The sequence below is a fragment of the Tamandua tetradactyla genome, chromosome 17 (genome assembly GCF_023851605.1).
Source record: "Tamandua tetradactyla isolate mTamTet1 chromosome 17, mTamTet1.pri, whole genome shotgun sequence".
Taxonomy (NCBI): Eukaryota; Metazoa; Chordata; class Mammalia; order Pilosa; family Myrmecophagidae; genus Tamandua; species Tamandua tetradactyla.
Window position 1 is genome coordinate 24,833,027 of NC_135343.1, and position 23,338 is coordinate 24,856,364.

Here is a 23,338-nt window from a genome sequence, read left to right on the forward strand (position 1 = left end):
TAAACCAAAAGTAAAACTAGATACATTTACTCAGAATATTATGTGGGGGGAAAATGTCCAAGTGAGGAATTCATAACGAATATATACTTGGTCCAACTTGAGTCCTTAAATAGCCATGCAATCTTGCACAAAATGCAAAGCTAAGGCCTTAATTTTTTTCTCAAACATGATTTCTAAGACTCCTCAGAATCTATCAAGTTTAAGATCTCTGGGAATCAAAGATGTTTTGATTTTATGATGGTGGTTTCAGGAGAGAAATGGGGGAATTCATAGAGAAGAGAGCATAGGCTAAGTGTGAGAGGCTTCCTGGAGGTGATAAGTGTTGTAAGAAGCATGGAGTAGTAGGAAAGAGGGATTTCAAAAGGAAGAAAGTACTATGTGCAACAGTACCCTAAATAATTCAGTGAGCGTGCAACTGAAACTAAATACTCAGAACACATATGTTAAAATGTTTTCACATTTATTTGCATAGTTGAGGAAGTTGGCAGTTTGGTCCCAAGCATAGGCTCTGGACTCCAATCTGCAGTACGTGAATCTAGACTTTGGCACTTATTGGCTTTATGATCTTGGCAAATTGCCTTAATTTTTCTGTGGTCCAGTTTCTTCATCTGCCAAATGGGGAAAATAATAACACCTCATAGATTTACTGTGATACTTAACAGTATATGAAAGACTTTAGGCATGTGCCTGGCACACAGCAGGCTCTCAGTAGGGTTTAGTGGCTGATGATTTTATCGTTATGTATAACTACTGCTATGCTGACCAAGCAATATCTCTGTTCTTGAGAAACAGGAACTTATTCAGTTTTTCCATTTTGAATGGTTAGTAGAATTAAGTGCTCAGTGATGTGTACGGGAATGAATGAATGATCTTGAATGCCCAAAATATTGTAAACATGCTGCCCACCATTAGAATTCAAGCAAACTGAGAAAACATGTTTGTCTAACCAGTGATGACCAGACGTTCATGTAAGGATATGGTACAGACTCACTTAAAGCCTGCCAGAGGGACTCTCCCTTGATAAGGACATTAATGATCAGAGCTCTCAGACATAAAAACCCAGTGCAAGTGCTTTTCCGGCCAGCATCATATAAAGGCAGGTTGACACCCAATCACTTTGACTCCCAGCTCCAATGTCCATGCAGTATTGCAAAGCCTGGAGCCACCCTTCCCACTGCATTAGCAACCAGTGTCTCCAATAGACAGCTTTGGACTCTCACTTACTCCATATCAGACTGGTAGACCACTCATTAAAGGTACCCACCTGCCTTGTGTTGGCCTTCGGCTGGTTGACTTTAGAGACTCTGGTATTTTTCACCTTTAAATGTGCTGTGTGCCCTTGACCTGGTAATTATGTATTGGTTGTTTCAGCAGCTTGAGACTAAGCATGCAAATAAATTGCACTGAACATTCAAACTATTTTCATGCTGAATCTGCTTTCAATCTGTGATCATTTCTCAGGTTATTTTATGACAATTACATGACAAGTGATTTAACATATTCTTTGAAGATCATGATCAGTTTAAAAGCATTTATTATATATTTACTATGTAACAGAATTCATTTGAGGGCTTCAAAAATTCAATCAAAATTATATCATAATATAGGAGGAATCTAATACAGTGTTTAAGAGCAGCAGTTCTGGAAACAAATAACCTAGGCTTAAATGTTAGTTGCAACTCTTCCTTAATATTTGACTTTGGGAAGTTACTCCACCTCTTTGTCTCTTATTTTTTCCTCTATGAAATATGTAATGTAATTGTACCTAGAATTATTTTTGAAATGAATTAAGATAAAGGGTAAAGCACTTAGAAGACCCCTGCCATATAGTATTTTCTTAGTTAATGTTTAGTATTATTATTGCTTAAACTCTGAAAAGAACAAAAGAAAACCAAAATGGCAATATTGGTTATCAGTATTTGTTATACAAAGTAATTTTAAAAGTTCATCTAGGGTGAACAGATAGTTCAGTGGTTAGAATGCCTGCCTTTCATGCAGGAGACCCAGGTTTGATTCCTGGATGATGCACACAAAAAAAGTCCATCTAAAATAAATGCATCTAGCATTATATTATATAATATATCATACTATTTCACATCATATTATATTATTTATTAAATGTAATTAGGCAGAGATGAGAGCTTATCAACCATTTAGAAACAAGAAAATTATGATACACATTTAACAACCTTGGTCTTATCACAAACCCTTTCTCTCTTACATACTTACTTTGCCTCATGAAATTCTTTTCAGCGAACTCTTTGAGAATGCATCCTTTATTTCCTTCTTATATTTTCAAATTTCCAGTTCTATGTTACTCTCTCTTGCTCCTTGTCCCTTTACATTTTACTACATGCTATAGTTGGTTCACCGACACTCTCCTTTCCTTGTGCTGATTATAGTTGACACGCTCTTATTTAACTCATTTCTTTGAAGACTGTACAAAGGCAAACTTCATAAACGTCCACAGAACTCCTGCCTTGATCACATGCCTACAGAGTTAACAAACTCCTTGGCCATTTCTTTTTTTCCACCTTGTTAATGAACAAAGCTTATATACTACTTAATTATCAACCACTGATGAGGCTAGCCTCATAGACAATGTCAGTAGGTTTACAACATTCAAGTTTATATCCCTGCAGAATAAATTGTCTGCTATATACTGTAGTTAGAACATGTGGTATTTAAATTTCAATTACTTAAAATTAAAGAAAAACTTAAAATCCAGGTCCCCAGTTGCACTAGCCTCATTTCAGGTGTTCAATAGTTATATATAATATGTGGCCCTTATTGGGCAAGACAGTTTAGAATATTTCTATCATCACAGAAAGTTCCTTAGGAAGATCCCAAGATCTAGAACATGGTAAATGTAATATGGTGCCAGTCAACTTGCATGGTCTAATTTTTTATATAGTCGTTCTCTGTTGGCAATATTTATCTTTCTAGGTAGTTACTTGTCTAACATTGCATTTGACTCTATGATATATGATAAATAAATATTAAATTGCATGAATACAATCTATAGTATAGCCCCTAAGCACATGTCATAAAAATATTGCAAAAAGATCAAAAAACATAATGTCTCCAAACATTTCTGTTAAACTTATTCACGCTAACAAATAACCAAGCTGTCAGTAATTTACTTGTTATTAATAAATCTTACATTCAAACTATAAATGATAATGTGAAGATATTGCAGCTAGGATCATGGATGGTCTGATAAAAGTGCAGGAACAGTGGTCAAATGAAAACCAGGAAAGCACTAAACCTTTAGACATGGGTTAATCAGAGAAAAAAAATTTCCCAAATAGCTACAAAGAGATGAAAAAAAAATTCTCAAACATTAATTTAAAAATCAAGGACATTCGATTCCCATTGCCTGCCCACACCAAAAAAATTTAAAAATTAAGAAATTAAAAAATCTAAGGACAGAAAATAAAAATGTTCCAGTAAAAACGGTATAACAAATAAAAACCAATATTTACTGTCCCCTTATTATTAATTTGGAATTTGTAAAATGTCATTAATATTCTCTTTGTCTAATGTGCTATATATATTTTTAAGCATAGTATTAAAAAGCCAGATATAACAGATGCTTAGCACCATTTATTAATTTAAGATTCATAAAATGGTACTGATATTTTCTTAAACAGTATTATTTTAAAACATAAGCATAAAATATCTATAATCTAATTTAAAGGTTATCTTATGTTTCCCAGCTTTGAATTATTATCAAACAGTTATTACTTCATTTATCTAAAATCCATTTGATCAACAAATATTTCTGATTCCCTGATGTGTCATACACTCTTAGGTCCTGGGAGTATAACAGTGAACAAGTAGAGCCCCGACCCACCTCCTGGAGGCAGCAGTCTACTGGGCAAGACCAACAGATCTCAGACAACCACTGGAGAACTTATCACTACAAAATGTGAAAAAAAAAATGGGTCTTTGGGATTATATTCAAATGAAACTGAGAGGAAAGAGAAGGTTTTCCTGAGGAAGAGAATTCTTAAAATCAGTACTGAAGGTTATACATAGAAAAAATAATTCTTACTGAGAAAGCAATATTTCACAGCAGAGTGTGAATGTCTTAGTTCTTCAGCAGTCCGGATGAGACAGTCCAGTAGCTTGGTAAGGGTATAGGCAGTGAAAATACAAAGAAGTAGATGAACTCTAGAAATTTAGGCAGTTAAAAAGAAATGGATAATTTAAATATATATTACAAAAAGTAAACCGTGAGTAACAGGGGTGAGTATGATGTCAGGTTTATAGAACAGAATGGATAAGTGCCATTTACTGAGAGAGGAGACAATGAGAGGAATTTAGGGGAATAGTATGAGTTTAACTGGGCATGATAATTTTTCTTTTAAATTTCCTTTCAGGTCTTTATTAGTTTTGTTCTTGAAGTTTGGCCCTTTCATCCATCTGAGATTAATTTGGGGGATGTGGAATATAACCTTCTCCCCAGTAAAGGGCACAATTATCTTACTTTCTTATACAGTGAATTTAAATATTTTTATTGATATATGTTATTTATTCACATACCATGTAATTATCCAAAGTATACAATCAATGGTTCACAATATCATCATATAGCTGTACATTTATCATCACAATTCACTTTTTTCTGCTTGTGAAAAATAACATATATAGAGAACAATAAATTTCAAAGTACATCGCAACAATTAGTTGTAGAGCAGATTTCAGAGTTTGGTATGAGTTACAGTTCCACAAATCTAGGTTTTTACTTCTAGCTGCTCTAAGATATTAGAGGCTAAAATAAATAGCAATACAATGAGTCAGCAATCATACTTGTTTGTTAAACCTACCTTCTCTGCATAACTCTACCATCACTTTTGATTTTTCTCCCACTCTTTAGAGGTATTTGGGCTATGCTCATTCTAGCTTTTGGGGCATGATGATTTTGAAGATCGTCTGAATGATACCATGACAATATTTAAGCAGTTGGTTATGCAGATATGGACCTGAGTCATTAAGTCTTAGCTGGAGATATTTGTTTGAGTCAGAAGCTTATAATGAATTAATGTTAGGGCCAAGGAGTAGGACGGGAATACTGGCAGTATCACATGAGAAAACAGGATAATTTAGAGCAGAAAAGAGAAGCGTTCCAAATTTGTCAATGCCAAGAACTAAGGTCAGATAAAGAAGACGAACCGTGAATTTGAGTGAGAACGACTGTTTAGAGGCAGGGGGAAACTTAGAAATGAAGTATCCTAAATTCAAGGAAAGAGTTTCAAGAAGGACAGTGCAGTTAACAGTGTTGAAATCTCCTGAGAATTTTGGAAATCTCCTGGCATGTTAGAAAAAAGACATTTCATGCAAACAACAACCAGAAAAGAGTGGGAGTAGCTACACTAATATCCAACAAATTAGACTTCAAATGCAAAAAATTAAGAGACAAAGAAGGACACTATGTATCAATAAAGGAACAATTCAACAAGTAGACATAACAATTATAAATATTTATGCACAGAGCCAGAGAGCCCCAAAACATATGAGCCACATGCTGGCAACACTGAAGGGAGAAGTAGACACCTTTACAATAAGAGTTTGAGACTTCAATACAGTGCTGTCATCAATGGAGAGAACATCTAGACAGAGGATCAACAAAGAAACAGAGATTTTGAATAATAGCACAATAAATGAACTAGACTTAACAAACATTTACAGAACATTACATCTCATAACAGCAGGATCCACATGGTTTCTTAAGAGCTCATGGATCATTCTCCAGGATAGACCACATGTTGGGTCACAAAGTAACTCTAAATACACTTTAAAAGATTGAATGTAGAATGGTGCAACTGCTCTGGAAGATAGTTTGGCGGTTCCTCAGGAAGCTAAGTATAGAATTGCCATATGATCCAGCAATCCCATTACTAGATACATATTCAGAGGAACTGAAAGTAAGAACATGAACCAACATTTGCACACCGGTGTTTATATCAGCATTATTCATGATTGTCAAGAAATGGAAACAGCTCAAATGGACAAGTGGCTAAACAAACCGTGGGACATACATGTGATGGAATATTATGTAGCTATAAGACAGAACAAAGTCATGACACATGCAACAACATGGATGAACCTTGAGGACTTTATGCTGAGTGAAAAAAAAAATCTCCTGAGAATTAAGTTAAGTATCAAAAAACATTCCTTGGATTTGGTGATGTAAAAACAGCTATACAGAAAATTCATGGAAGTAAATGCCAATCTGGAGTGGAAAGTGAGAATTTAATGGATATGGACAACTCGTGTAATAATAAACATGTTTGTACATTTTGACACCTTGTGTACTTATACCTACATCGTATAATAGGCAGGGGAAAATGTAGTACGTCTATTTATTCATGTGAGAAAATGTAGACTCAAGATGATACACAATTAATTGGTGACAAAACCCTAAGCCTCTAGACTTCCAGTTCAATGCTCTTTTAATGGTCTAGATAGAGTTGAAACAAGGACTAAATGAAAATACTATCCTACAGGAAATGGAAACCTTTAATAGACAGATTTTGTTCCTTGATTTATAGGGGAGAAATGAGAAAAATCATAATATATATTAGTAAATAAGAAGTCTGTATCAGTCTAACATGACGTACTTCAGGAAGTGTTCCCTAAGAAATTATGCTAAAGCTCTAGCAAACTCTTTTGTTTAGTTGGGGTTGGTGTTCCTGAAATATTTCCTTAAGTACCAAGGCCAACTGTTCCTATTCATTACTTTCTACCCCTGGTATTACAACATGCAAATTATCAAGTAAAGTTTGCCGCAGTTGGCCTTGGCTATTTCCTATTTTGCATGTTATATTCTTTTACAGTCTAATTAATTTTGTATTGAAATATATTGAACTTAAGTATTTTCACGACTCACAGTACCATTTCAACCTTTTTAGGTCCTCACAATGCAGATTTATTAATAATTTACAATGGTATGCTAAATAATGAAAGCTTCTGCCAAAGTGTCTGTCATGTCATCCAGCCTGCACCCTTCCTGAGACTTGGCCTTGTTTGTTGTACACAAATGCTATTGGCAGAACTCCACGGGAAAACATGTATCTGCCAATCAAACCCCAGGAGGTTGGGGCGACCTGCTGATGGATCCACATTACAGGTTAAATTCTCAGAACACAAAACTCAATGAGAAATGTTTTCTAAAACAAAACATGGTGGTCCAATATTGATGTAAACAAAGTTGAATTAACTACACAGCCGTGAATGTTTAAAAAAAGAAAAAAGGCTTTTGAAATTTTATTAGAGAAGAAGTGTATGCAGAGAAAATGTTTATTGCCTGCTAGGATCAAGAATGTATATACTGCATTATTTTATCATCCCTAATATACTCAGAGAATCCATGGCTGACTACTTAAGAGAGAACATTAAGGAACAAGGAGGGGCATATATTTTTTTCCAGGATGGTAGTTCCTTAGAGCAGTGGTTTACAAACCACTGTTTACAAACCTGGCTATGCATCAGAATGCCTGGAAACATTTAAAAAATTCCAATGTTCCGGAAATTTCTGGCAGAGATTCTGATTTAATGAAACTAGGGTTTTGTCTGGGAGTAAGGATTTTTCCTCCTCCCCTCCTTTCCTCTTTCACCCCTTCCTTTCTTTCTTGTTTTTTAATCAATGCAATTCTAATGTGATTGAAACCACCACTTTAGATTTGCTTCTCATCAAAGTGCATTAACAAGGTGCAAACAAGTTAAGTAGATTTGCTTCCTGAATGCAACCGAAGTCAAGTGGTTGACCTGGATATTTAGCAAAATAAATCAGAGCAAGCTGTAATTGCTAATTGAGAAGAGCAGATCCTGTCTGATGTAGGTTGGCTTATCTTATTGATTGAATTAAAAATCTTCACCTCATGAAGGTGCAGCCCAGTGTATGAACATGGATATTTGATGAGGGAATGATTCTGATTCATCTAAGGAAACTGCACTTCTACATGTTTCCAGTGTTTATAGATGAAACCCTTGAAGCCAGGATTTCCATGAATAAAAGCAATGCAATTTTCCTGCTAGAATGAATGAACTTCAGATCCTTGACAATAATCTCGAAACCTCTCTCCAAATTTTAGGTACTTAGATCCTAAACAATATTCTCCCCCCACCCTGAGGAATGAAGCATCAAAGCTTCTCCCTAAAAAGGGCTGCCCTGGATGGAGATGTACATTCTTCGGTATGTCAATTCCTGATTTCTAATAATGGCAGCTATATTCTTTTAGATTTTCAAGATAGGAAATTTATGTTTAATTATGTAATACTCTTTACTCCCAGAATTAATCTGCCATCAAATCCCATTATATTTTCCTAAGAAATATCTTCTAGATTCTCCAGTTGCTTCTCATTGCCACAACTTCCTCCAGAATAGCATCACTTCTTTATTGAACACACTACATTCATTCTACATAGGAAAAGAACCAACACTTAAACGTTTAAAAATACAAATTTCACCATGCTATTTTGTTCAAGAATATATGATTGCTCAATATTTTGGTAAGGCAAAATCCAAACCCCAGTATGCTGTTTTTATGTTTATTTTTACCTTGTAGAGAAAATTAAACTGTTTCAACTTTTTCCACTAACATTAACTTGCTGTCCTTAAAAAATACTCACAGGTGTACTGGATTCATTTAGTTATTTGAAGTCTGAAAACTGTGATTTGTCTCTGTAAAATCACAATGTGGACAGTTGAAAGGACATGGGTATTAGAGTGAAAGACATCTATGCTCAAATGTTGTCATTGTCACTTCTCTGTGTAACCATGAGCAAATGTGTAAAACTCTTTTAGTTCAGTAAAATGGGGCTCATGAGACTAAATTGTGGTTGTTGCAAGGGTTCTGTGGAAAAAATTCTCACCCATTCCATACTTATACTATACCTAATCCCAGGTACATAGAAGGTCCTCAGTGAATGAAGGCTCTTGTTACTATTCTTGTTTTGCTTTTCATTGTTTATTTGTTAAGATACTTTTTAAAATGCAATTTTATTGAGACATATTCATATACGGTATAGTCATCCAAAGTTTACAATAAGCGGTTCACGATATCATATAGTTGTACATTCATCACTACAATCAATTTTTTAACATTTTCATTACTCCAAAAAATAAAAATATAAAACTACACCCAAAACGTATCATACCTTTTCCCATTATTATTAATTTATTTTTTGTCTTTATTTTTTTACACTCCTATCCATACACTGGATAAAGAAAGTGTCAGCCACAAGGTTTCACTGTCACATGACCACACAGTAAAAGCTATATAGTTGTGCAATCATCTTCAAGAATCAAGACTATTGGATTACAGTTCAACAGTTTCAGATATTTCCTTCTAGCTACTTTAGTCCATTAAAAACTAAAAAGGGATATGTATATAATGCATAAGAATAACCTACAGAATGGCCTCTACACTCTATTTAAAATCTCTCAATCACTGAAACCTTTTTTTTTTTTTTTTACTTCTTTTCCCGCTTTTGGTCAAGTCTTTCTCAATCACACGATGCCTGGTCCAGGTTCATTCCCAGGAGTCATGTCCCACACTGCCAGGGAGAATTACAATCCTGGGAGTCATCTCTCACATAGAAGAGAGGACGGTGAGTTTACCTACAGAGTTGGCTTGGAGAGAGAGGTCACATCTGAGCAACAAAAGAGGTTCTCTGGGGCATGACTCTCAGGCATAATTATAAGTAGGCTTAGCTTCTCCTTTGCAGGAATAAGTTTCACAAAGGCAAGCCCCAAGATCAAGGGCTTGGCCTATAAAATTGGCAGACTTTGGGGACTATTGGCAGACTTTGGACACTATTTCCATAAATAGTGTGCTACAGAAAATATTTATTTTGCTACAAATAAACTTCTCTTCCCTTGGCCTCATGTATAAGTTGGAGTTTTAAAACAGAATCAGTTTCATCCTTTACCCTTTAGTCTGATTTACTTTAGTCCTAACAGATCAGCTTCATTCATATCTCTAATTGAAATATGATCTTTTTTTCAGCTTTTTAAACAGTTGCTATATGGGGTAATGCTGACTTTCAGAGCTGCAGAAATCTGTCTCTGTGTCTCAGGTGTCACACAGATAACTGAAGTCCCAGGGAATGATCTTTTATACACAAGGAGCTCAGCATCTTAGAATTTAGAAATAACTATTACATCTCAGGAATAGATGTGACAGCTATAAAAGCTTGCAATCTAGGAACCTTTACAGTAAGCCTTCCCCTGATAAGCTGTGCTCTCTGATCCAGTTCTCAGAGTTTTACATTATAGTTAGTCCACATTAGTGTGCCATTACAATGTTTGTCTTTTCTTTTCTGGCTTATTCCACTCAACATATTGTCATCAAGGTCCATTCACCTAGTTGCTTCCCTCGCAACTTCATTCCTTCTTGCAGCTGCTCAACATTCCATTTTATGTATACACGGCAGTTCGCCCTTCCATTCGTCAGTCAATGTACACTTAGGGCACTTGCTGCCATAAGCACCAGTGTACAAATGTCCATTCATGTTCCTGCTTTCAGTTCTTCCAACTATATACCTAATAATGGAGTTGGCAGGATCATGTCTCAACCCGTACTTAGCCTGCTGCGGAGCCACCACACTGCCCTCTAGCGGGGCTGCACCGTTCTACTTCCCTACCGACTGCGAATAGTCACAACTCTCTCTCTCTCCACATTTGCTCCAGTATTTGGATCTTCTTGTTTATTTTTTAAACAGTTTTGTTCTCATACCATACATCCTAAGTAAACAATCAATATTCCAGTATAATCACATAGTTAAGAAGTTATCACCACCATCTATACGAGAACATTTTCAGTACTTCTGCAGAAAAGAGGAAGAAAAAAAGAAGAAAAAATTACAATAAACAAAAAATTTAATTTAATTTAATTTAAAAAATATGGAACACTTCACAAATTTGTGTATCATCCTTGTGCAGGGGCCAAACTAATCTTCTCTGTATCACTCCAATTTTAGTATATATGCTGCCAAAATGAGCACTCAATGTATTTTAATAAAACATTTATATTTCTCTACAATTATAAACCTGCATTCAAAAGAAGATGGCAGTCCTTCTTCAAAGGGGTTAATTTCCTTTTGTAAGATTCAGAAACTGATGGCTGAGGTGTTATTTCTTCTTGTTTGCTGCATAAGACTAAATCAAAGAAAACATCAAAACCTAGCCTGGCTTTGTTTAGTATGTGTCATACTTTAGAGATTCAAAGGATCGCTGCCTTTTAGCTCCTAAGTGAAAGGGGTTTGTTTATGGTGTCTACAAAAGAAGAACAAAATTTGCTAATTAGAAATAGAAAAACTTAGTCAATCAACAGGGCTTTGTGGTAGGTTTTGATCACTGTCAAAAGGAGGAGTTTTGCATTTGCCTAGACGCACATAAAAGACAATTTGCTAAATTTGCAAAAGAGCAGCAGAGATTTTCTGTCATTTTACTTACTCTGACTCTATTGCAAGGAGAAAGAGGAGACTGTTTACCAGTTCACCAATAATCACAATTTGGGACAAAAGGGGAACCTGCAAAGGCAATTATTTTTTGGCTTAGAAATCATGTATGTTTCCCTTCCCAATCAAACACCACTTTGGGACAAACTCCTAAATTCTTAAGAAAGAATCCATAATAAGGACAGAACCAGTCTGTAATTGAGATGGAATTTTGTTACCACTGTGACCCTTCCCATTTTCCTTATGACCTGCAAGACACCTCAGAAATCACAAGTCTGTGATACTGACAGACAAGGAAAGGAGGGCTTGCAATTTCAAGGAGAGAAGGTGAATGTAAGGTCCTACTAAGTGAAAGTGGGCAGGGAAATCCCTTTGGAATTGATCATTTTATTTTGCTCACCTGAACATTGGAAGGTACATGTTTTTGTCTTCTAAATTGATTTGGTTAATAGATGACTTAACATTAAAGAAACGGAAATGTAAGTGGAAAGGACTCCATCCCCCACCCATCAGGTACTGTGTGCAGGTGTTTGAACCTGCAAGTGAGAAAGACGTCTCAGCAGAATTAGAGAACTGACCCTGCTGCTGCTTTAAGCTTGAGGCTTTTGCCCAGTTTGCACATGGGAATTTTTTCATTTCATATGTAATTTCAAAGAAGAGTGATGGCAATATCAAAACTTTACCAATGGCTCATTTCTCTCCCCATGAAATGCTCATTCTCCAGTTTCAGATTAAGCTCCATTTTCTCCATGAATTCCCATTCCCAGACACAGTCATCATTCCAGTCTTCTGCCTTACTTTTGTCCTTTGTAGAGAGAAGAGGTTCTTGTACATTCTGGTGGGAGCGTACTCAAGTAACTGTAAATACCAGCAGTTTATCTTAAGGGGGAACGTGTTCAAAGATACATGCACATGTATATTAATTAAAATGCTAATGAAAACTAAGAAAAGAAGGAGAAACTCCTTAATGTCCTACCATAGGGGATATATTAGATAAGTTACAGAAAATAAAAAAGGGATACGATGCAACGGTTCATATGATAGTATATATTTATATTTATTTATGTATATAGAAATAATTTTTAAGTGAAAATGAAATTATGTAACAGTATGTGTTGGGTGATCCTGTTTTGTTATACACACTCACACTGCACGACTATTGCACCAAATATGTTAATAGTTGGTTGCATCTTCATGAATGGAGTTTGGGCAATTTTTAATTCCATTCTTTTCTAAATTTTTATTATCTTTCCACAATAACTACATTCTACTCAGAGAATATGAAAAGAAGCATTTTTTTTTGTAGTTAGTTACTTTTTCTAATGTATGTTTTTATCTCTCTGATATTATTACCAGTTCTGCAATGGTTGGGATCGTAAATGTCTTAGGCTCACCCCACACCCTTCCATCCCCACATTGTCAGCGATAGCTTCCCACACCCACATTGTTGTCACGGCCACTTTCAGGGGGTTTGGTCTTACTTCTTGGAAAGAATATTGATTCCTAAGCCAACCCTCCAAATCTTAACCCCATAATAATTAACTCTGGGATCACTAAAATGCTTTCAAGTGTCCCAGTGGTAAAATCAGTAGCGTCCCTAAATCTAGGATTCTAATTCTGAAGATGCTCTGGTTCTAAGAGCAGGACCTGTGGAGCACTGGGGACTGTATCCTTGACTGTCCTGCATTTTATCTGTAATATATTCTAAAGATCACTCTCCTTACCATTACTCTCCTAAATCAAGCATATAAATGCAGCTCAAGAATCAGAGCAAGTAGACATTCTGCATACATTTTACAGCAGGGAGAACAGAGGTGAGTGCCCTGGCAGGACGAGCCTGCTAATGAAGCAGGGCTTTTAACCCCTGGTGAGGGGCTGCACACACCCCATAAGACATGACCTACCTAGAGATGAGCCCCAGCACTTCCATGAATGCCTTAGAAGCAAACTTGGCTAAATCAGGTCTTGAATGTGCTCCCTTGGCACCAATATTACATAAACCAAATTTAATTTGTGAATATGAATATCTCCTCATTTGAAAGAATAAGTGTCCCCTCTCCAATGAGATATTTTTGTTGAAATAAAGGCTTGTACCTATCCACCATATAACATTGTGCTACTCAATGAAAAATTCTGGAGACACATCACACCTTCCAGGGAACTCTTATTTGCTTTTTCCCAGAATTTCATATGAGTAGCATAACTGATTGCAGACTTTTCAAACTGATGTGGAGGCTAGCATCATTTAGATTCTCAGAGTAAGATCTTATAAACACTTATTGGACATGTAGCCTAGGCTATGTATCCTGCCAGAGGCAGATGGGGAGGGAAAGTACTTGGCCTTATCCTCAGGGAATCTACATAAAAGATGAAGGAATAAATAGTTTCTGTAATATCTGTGGCAAGGATTAGGTTTGACAGATTTAACAGGTAAAAATACAGAAAGCTCAGTTAAATTTGAATTCCAGAGAGACAGTGAACAAGTTTTTTAGTATAAGTATGTCCCAAACATTGCAAGGGGCATACTTATACTAAAAAAATTATTTGTTGTTTATCTGCAGTTCAAATTTAATTGGATTTTCACTACTTTAGCTACCCAGGCAAGGACTGATTTTCAAAATATTGCTGAGTACAAATTAGACATTAATGTGAGGAAAGAACCATGATTGAGACAAGAGATAGAAAAGAAATGCAAGATCCATTCAGTTACTATAAAGATATTGATTTAACCCAATAAAGATGGTAAAGAAAATTAGCAACTGGCCAGATGTGAAATTAATCCCATATTAAAATTTTGGCTTTGAATCCCTACTTGACATGACAATCAGAATTTTTGCTATAAAATTTGCTGAGCGTAGTCATGTGTAACTAGGGGAGAATCCTTTTAGAAGAATGTACTGCCCAGTTCCAGTCTTTGGATGGAACTCTCTGTCCTCCAGGTCACCTTGCAGCCGGCCCAATATTTCAGCTTGTAATTTCATTCTGCACAATTTAGTAAATGCTTTGTTTTTAAGTGAATGACTGAGTTTGCAACTCTAAAATGGTTACAGATCATACTGAGATGATGATTTCAAATCAAGTTCAAATCAAAACCCATTGCACTAACAGTTTTGTTTAACCTTTCAATGTTATGAATTATCTATTTTTTGTCATATATATTCTGACTTCAAATTCTAAACAGCAAAATAAAGATACCCAGCAGTGAACAAAACAACCAAAAATACTGGCCTTTGTGGTACTTAAAATCCAGAGATTCCCTACATTTTATATTATTGTTGAGGCATTACAGATACATTGAAGTGAGACAATGTAAGGAAAAGGAAGGAGGCAATTTTAAACTATAAAAGGGGAAAAGCAAAAAGGCAGTGTAGTCATAGCATACCATCGATTGCACAGTAAACAGAATTTACATAGTCATAAGATTCTTTTTTTAGCTTTTTATTTTGAAATATTTTCAAACTTAAAAAAATAATACAAACCCCATAGAGAGAACTCCAATATAGCCCTCCCTTCCCAAGAAAATCCACCAATTTTAAAATTTTGACCCATTTGATCTATTTATTTTTTAACTTGAAAATTGTTCTTTTAATTTAATTCGAGCTTGCAATTTTAATTGGGGATGCTTAAGAGAATATGATTATGTTGGTTAACTGTATTTAGCAGTGAAAGAAAACTGATCTACTCCTTTTTCTGAGTTATTAAAGTCACAAGAATTGATTAAGCCCTAGGGATAAATGGTTGTTAGAGAATTATGGCTGCCCTGGCAACCATTTGAAATGCTTGAGACAAAATTAAATATATCACATGTAGAATGTTTTTTACCATGTTTAAAATAACAACTAAATTTGTGAATGAGACTAGCTTTAAGGGAAATCTAATGAATCAAAGTTGAAAAATCAAATGTTTACCAAAGAATAAGTGAAAAGTGCTTACCCATTTTATATAAAATTTACCATACCTGTAAATGGAATAAATACATTAATAACTTAAAGATTAGGTCATTTAAATTATAATCTTAACATATTGAATTTAATTTGAATTGAATGAAGCAATTTTAATAATCCTTCCTTTGTTTATATTCCCAGGAATCTTAACATTCAAACAAGTTTTACAGTATTCTGAAAATAAATCCACTACTCAAAACTCAGGGTAACTCCCAGACTTATGATTAGCATCTTTTTCTCTTTGATGTTCAGAAGAACTAAGATGAGAGAAATTAGCCTTAATGATAATAAAAGCTTAAATTCAACTGTTGTCAATGTATTGTAACTCCATTTCTTCCAGAGCACTTATTTTATATACTTCTTACAGGGATGTACCTGGAAAAGTATTACAAGCTACTTAAGTAGTGAAAGAGCACCACTTTAGTGCAATAGAAAGAGAAATAATTTGGCAGTTGAAAATCACTTAACCTACCAACTCCTGTTTCTTCAACAATAAAGTTAGGTGATTAGATTGGATCCCATAAGTCCTTCAACAAGATTTACTGGGTAGCATTCTAAAACTATAGATTCACAGGCCTCTTCTCCACTCTGTCAAGAATATTTGGTGTGGGAGGACAGGAATAGGAAATCTCAAAAGTCACTGCAGTAATTCTGATAACTAGCTAGCTAATGTGGAGAACACTGGACTCCAAAGTCCTTTACTATTCTAAAATTCCAAAATGACCATTTTAAAAACTGAACACAGGCCCTTAAAAGAGAAATCAGAATCTAATGAAGGAATATGGAAGACAATATCATTGTCCTCTATAATATCAATTTGAAATGCAATCTTATTGAGATATATTCACACACCAAATAATCCAACCAAAGCATACAATCAATGGCTCACAGTATCATAAAATGGTGTATTCATCACCACAATCCATTTTAGAACATTTTCACTACCCAAGAAAAAATGAATGAAAACGAGTAGCCCCAACATCCTAGACCCCTTCTGCCCTCTATTGAGTTCTTCTGTATGGTCACCCTGTGTCTTCTCTATATCCTTCATCTCTTTGCCATTCCTTTACCTCATTGATTTGCTTTTTATTTGATTTAGAAAATTTATTTGAACATCTTTAATTTGTTGTTTCAAGTCCTGAATCTCATTTGAAGTTTGCTCCTTTGACTGGGCATAGCTTCTTTCTTCCTAGTATGACTTGGTTTTGCTCATGTCTATGCATCAGATTTCCTTGATTAGTTTATTCTGGAAGTCATGTTTTCTCTTTAACCTAGTGTCATCTTGTTGGTTGGCTTTGTTCTCTTTATGTTTTTTTACATTCAGTTCAACTTATTCTAGACCTCCAGCATAGCTTCCATTTAACTGATTAGAATTTTTCAGCTCTTTTTTTTGGTTCTTGCTCTTCCGATTTGGAACCTTTTTTTGAGGAGGGTGACACCAGATATGACTGACCCATTAAGATTTTCCCAGACAAGATAGGCCCAGGCCTCAGGAAGAGCATGTAGTCAATATCAAATTTCCCTGAGGATGAGACTCACCAGGTTGCCAGTCTTTCCTGTGAAGCCTCTTGACTCTGTGCTTTTCTTATCCTGCCATCCAGGTGGTGCTTATGTCAGCCCACAGTTCCCGACCAGCGAAAAGTAGTGCATGGCCTTTAATTCTCAGCAGACCCTGTCCCTGTCTGGACATGGTTGAGACAGAGGCTGCGGTATAAGGGGGGCTAAAGCTGTTTTGTTTTCCAGCTTCTGGAGGTTGAATTGTCTGAATAAGAGCTGCTGCTGATGCTAGGAGCCCTGCCCCCAACTTTTTACTTGAGGAAGATATACCTTTTTGAGAATTATCTCCTTTACTTTTCTGGTTACTTTGTCTCTCAGACACCCTTAGCTCCAGCTTGCCTACGGCTTTTTTTAATAGGCTTTTAAAAAGTTTTCTTTGAAAGTCCTTTTTAGAGCTGGACCCCAGCCTCCCAGATTTTCCAGTCAAAAGCTGGCTTTGGTACCTGGTTCTATGTGCCCCTTTTTGGGGGGCGGGGGGGGCACGAGTGTTTTCCAGTAGTCAGAGCTCAATGGACTGCAAAAGTCTCCTTTTTATTTTTATTTTTGTCAGCCCCACCTCCTCTTTGTCAGGAGAGACCTTAGGTTTCCTTTTTTGCTTGCTCTGGGTTTATCTGTGCTTGGAGCTTGTATTCAGCAATCTGAATTTGTTAATTTAAGCCACAATTGGAGCTTGCTTAAGCTCTCTTTGCCTTTCTCCTAGTAGAGACTCCTTCTTTTTCCTCTAGGGAAGTGTCTTCAAAACAGCCTGCTCTAACAGCGGTGGTGGTGGGGGGGCACCAGTCTCCATGGTTTGGGAGACTTTACTTACAGTTTTGCACTGTGATCTCAGCCTTTCACCCATTCCAGACTGATGTACAATGTGTGTCAGGTTGTTCACAGAGGTATCTCAAACATTTGTTCGAGAAAGTTCCTGACTATTTATTAGCTGCCCTAGACGACTAACTAAATTCCACACTTCCCTACATTGTCATCTTAAACTACTGCTATAATATCAATTTTAAACAGTAACTTTTAATAATAAATATTTATTTATGGACAGTGTCACCTATCTCCATTATGACAACTCATGGGTATCGCTTGGTGTCTCACTGATGTTAAGTCACTATAGCTATTTATTTTATTCTTATGACACATTTAGGGGAAAAGCCTTGGGATCTCCTTTACTATTTTAAAATAATTTAGAAATTATTTGGAAATTTAATATTCATTGCATGGTATCATTTCAGAGGGTTCCTGTCTATTTAGAAAGACAAAAGATTCACTCACAAAGATTGCCTCCCTAATTTGTTTTTCATCAGAATTTGCTAAGGAATCAGGCGGAATGAAGCTACTCCTCACAAAGGGTTCCAGAGCAAAGGAAAACATATTTAATAATGCAACTGATTCTTAGAATAAATATTGCACAATGTTGTCTAGAAGTCTAAGTAAATATCATGTAAGGGTGGGGTCCATCTAGAGAACAAGGCTAGTTTACAACCCAATACCTTGATCCCAATTTTTAAAAATGTCCTTGCTTTTAGTGCAAATTGGGAACAAGAGCATCATTTCAATTCTTTCCATTGGTGCAGGGTCGGTGCTTTGGGGCAACTGAGCTGATTTCTTTTAGACATGAAAACAGGTCAATTCTATGTTGGAAAATAATTAGAGACTTCTATTTCTGCAATATGTTATACTAGGGGCCTGGATGACTTGACCACTGAAAACTCTAAAAATGTTGAAAAGATCATTTTATACATACATACACATACAAACATAGGCTGATGTCCCGGTGCAGTGGCAAGTTAGTTAGAAATATTTAGAGGACAAAATATAAATCAGAGGGTAAACCTAAAGCAGAAACTTCATCTGGAATACATTTAAGCATTTTTAAACCTGAAACTTGAGCTTGAGTGTTTTTTTTCCTCTAGGAAAGCAAGAAAAAAGTCAAAGCACCAGACTGCCCAAAATAAGGATATTAGTAGAAAAGACATAAAGGGTGAACTGGAGAGAATTCCATACCTTCCCCAAAATGAGGACACCCCTGCCTTGATGCCCAGTGGAATGAAGAAAGACATTTTCCTTGAAAAGGTGTAACTGTGATATGATATTCAAAGATACTGTATTTTGTTTTATATTACTTAGATGGCTTAAGAGACCTGAAGACATCATTTTGTTTGAGGTGATCTCTGACTAGTGTTCTCTATAGCAGAAGCTGAATATTCACCTTCAATGCAAATGTCAGATAATTCCCAGAAGATTTCAAAATTCAAGAAACTTTGGGGGGAAAATCACAAAACACACAAAAATAGGGCACCATGATTAAAGGAAACCACAAATAGAAATATCAGATCCATGAATACTACATATATGGAATTATTAATAGAAGAATATTAAGTTAATATAACACACAACTAAATATTAGGATATTGAAAAATAAGTAAATTGCAAGGAATTACAAGAAAAAAACTATTGGTCAAGCTGTAAAAAAATGTAATAGTTGACATTTAAAGTTCAATAGTAGACTTTACAGTGAACAAAATCAACTGAAGACTCAATTAATAAATTGGAAGTTAAATCTGAAATAATTATCTAAAATGCAGTCCGGGAAGATAAAGAGATGGATGAGAAGTTAAGAGACATAGACTATAGAATGGGAGAGTCTAAAACATGTCTAAACAGACTTCTATAATACTTCTGTTAATCTTTGGTAAGGACAGGAAAAAGAAAATTGGGTGGTAGTAATATTTGATGTTGATGAATTTTCTAGAACTGCTGAAAACTACCAATCCACAGAGTTTGAAAGCCAAACAAAATTCAAGTAGAAAAATAAATAAATCCACAATTGGACATGTCATACTGAAACTACAGACTGCCAAAAGGATAAATATGTGGAGAAATCCAAGCAAATACTCATTGTACCAAATGCTATCACTACTACTACAATAACAAGGTTTTTTTTAAGAGATTGAATTTAGATTTTTTATAACTAAGCATGTATGTTAAAGTTTTTAGTGTTATTGATAAAAAAATTAGTGTTATCAATAAAAGTATAGAAATAGGATATGCAACTTCCAAAAAAGCTGAGGGGAAAAGAATCTACCAAGAAAAGGTAGCAAGCAGAGGGAAACAAATGAGAGAAATGGAAACATGCAAAAAATAGTAAAAGAGATATATTGATTCTCTGAGAAGCAGATGGGAGTAGAAGTACAAGAAATTTTGAGAAGGAGAGTATCTGTGAAAGATAAAAGAGAAAGAGCAAGAAAAAGTGGGATGAGCCTTTAGACTATGACATGGTTATGACACCATTAAAGAAGAGGGTAAAGGAAAAAGAATTGAGTAGAAACAGACTCAATGCCAATGGCGAGTCCTCAAACCAAGCTGCCCACTGGAGAAGTCCTATGTCTCAGAAAAATAAGCCTACAATTGTACACCTGTCTTGCTTAGTCAACGGTTGGGAAAATTCTGACTTAAGTTCAAAACTGGGAGTGGATCCATGATGGCAATACCTGGGACCAGCAGTCAACTTAATGATTGGCATTTCAATTCACTAGGCCTATATAATAATTATATACTTGAATGCACCAAATAATGTTGTGAAATATGCATAAAATTTGGTAGAACTGCAATGAAAACTAGCAAATTCACTTGCATAATGGAATATTTTTACCACGTTCTCCCTATAATTGATGGTTTAAGAAGAAAAATAAAATCAGAACGAATTATAGAAAATTTGAACTTATGTTCACAGCTAATAATGAATATATATAAAACTCTGCACCCAATAATTGAAGAATTAATATTCTTTTCAAGCACAGGTGGAGTATTTTTGAAAATTAAACAAAGTATAAAGCCACAAAATAAGTCTCATTTTTTTGAAGAATTTGTCTTATATGGACTAGCTCCTCTGGTCAGAATGTAACTAAGTTTAAGTTCAAAATTAAACAACAGTAACAATAGAAAAAAGAAAAATAGACTGAACTCATACTGAATGGATAGAAATAAGACAAACTCATTCTTCAAAGTAATTCATGGAGGACAAAAAATATAAACGAGTCCCAGAAAGTATTTTGAACTGAATGATAAGGAATGTAATACATGTCAAGCTTGCAGGATGCAGCAAAATGACAAAGGGAAGTATTGGCCCTCATATTTTTACTGGAAAAATATGAAAGGATGGAAACTAATAAACTAAGCATCCAGTTAAGAAATTAGCAAATAGAACAATATAAACTCAAAAGATTAGAAGGAAAGAAATATTAAACATCAGGTTTAAAATTTCTATCATTATTAAATTGGAAAAATAAATTGTAGTATATTCTAGAATAGCTTTTTATACAGCAATAAAATTAATAAAATAGAACCAAAAGATAACAAGATGGAATAAATCTCAACACTATTGTTTTGAGGGACAATAATAGAGTTTTAGAAAATGCTTGAGTCTGTAGACTTTTGTTTTCAGTTATATTTTTATTTATACAAGTTTTAAGAACATGAAAACTCGGGCAGAAATTTAATGTATATAATTGGGAGGAAAATCAAGGGAACAGTGAGTAGGCACACAATTAAGGGAACTGGATAATTCTGACCTGGGATGGAAGCAATGGGATCAAGTAGGTGTTCTTCACAATTTCTGTATCTTTATAAATATTCTTTTCTATATTCTTAGTATTAAATAACAATATCTGAAAGTTATTTTACCTTGAATGCCACAGTGTACATCTCTGGAAACTTGAATTGTACACAAGGAGCAGAATCCTCGTGGAGGGAGGGGCTAAGAGTCACAGGCGTTTGCTGTTCTCTTAATGAGTCCAACTGCACTGACATCACTAAGTGGACGGAGCTCAAGGATGGCAACAATCTTGAAATAATTTTATTTCAAAATTGAATTTCTTCACGTTTTTGCATCAAGAAAAATTAAATTTGTGTGGCAATTTTAAACAGAGACACAACAGCCTGGCCAGTCAAGGAGAGTGGATTAGCATTTGGTCCATTATTGGGCTTCAAAGTTACCCAAATCTGAGTAGATTACTCTCTGTTCAGTGTCACCCATTAAATAGTAAATGAAGGATAAGCTCTTTATCACATATAATATTAATGCTACTCATAAACCTATGTTAAAAATTAATAATAAGTGTTTATTCTGTTCCAAGTCCCTGTCTAAATGCTAGATGGAGGAAGTCATTTCATCCTCACAGCAACCTTATGAAGTTTATCATCTTCTCAGTAATTAGTAAAGCAGGGCAGCTCTTTGAATCCAGGAGACTTGTATTCTATTTACTAAGTGCATTTGCTGTTGGCAATGATAATAAGCATTTCATATCCTTCTATTATCTAAACACCATGCTGGTCAATGCTGTGAGGATAAAAGAGAAGATGATATAAATTTTTCACTCAAGCAAATAAAACCTCTAAGATGACATGATGAAGTGAACCCACATGGAATAACTAGAAAAAAAAAGCAACAAAATATTTCACATTTTCTTGGAGGTTCATTATTGTCCATAGGTGTTTTCAAATTTAGAAAATGAGACAAAAGTAAAAATAAATCAAAACAGTGTGGCCTTAGAAAGTCAGGGAGGTCTGGCACCTATGAGCTGAAAATTCCTTAAAATCAAAGAGATAATCATATTTACCTTGTCTTTCCTTTGCACATAATAGCTGTTCAATGAATATGTAAGGAATAAACAAAGTGATGAAGGAAAAATCTTTGAAGTCAGTCTTTAGGTGATTCATAAAAAGAGTGGACTTTTTTAATAGGAAAGGAGATTTGATAGTAATGATTGAAGCAGAATTATGATGTTAAAACACTGGAATGAAATGCAACATTGCCCATGTGATTCCAATGCAGCCTAGCAATTGTTAGTTCACAATTAATTCTGTTCACACCGAGACACTACAGATTCTTAAGGGCAGGGTCACATTTTTTACTTGCTGCAGTATTTCTCACAGTACTTCTTATAAGTTAGAATTCAATAAATATTGATTGCCCTTCTAAAGATGAGCATTTTTTGCTCCTGTTCCTGAGTAGTACATTTCCTCAAGGAAGTTTCTAATTTCATGGAAATATATAAAACATCTCAGGAAAATCAAAGCCAATTATAAAATACTAGGATTTCTTCATGTAGTGTTGAAGGAAACCAGTTAATCATCTTTGCATGATTAAAAAAAAGTGGTTGTCATTCTATAGTAAAAGGAAGCATGTCTCTGTGGAAAAGTAGTTTATTCCAAGACTGGAGCGGAAAAAAATAGAAGGTAACCCTAGAGCATCTTGTGGTACCAGAAAGTAAGGAATTGTTTTTTTTTAAAAAAAATGGAAATATGTTGAAAGGGTAGAGGTGACAACTTGAAAGCACTGAATGGCCAAAGCTTGAACAATTTGAACAACAAAG

At 35.1% G+C, this 23,338-nt stretch overlaps 1 non-coding gene across 1 annotated transcript; it reads right to left on the reverse strand.

The window, feature by feature from the left end:
- Positions 1-10,906: 10,906 nt before the first annotated feature.
- Positions 10,907-11,013, reverse strand: LOC143661852 (U6 spliceosomal RNA). The gene has a single exon (XR_013164889.1). It is a non-coding gene; the product is annotated as a U6 spliceosomal RNA (small nuclear RNA).
- Positions 11,014-23,338: the final 12,325 nt, after the last annotated feature.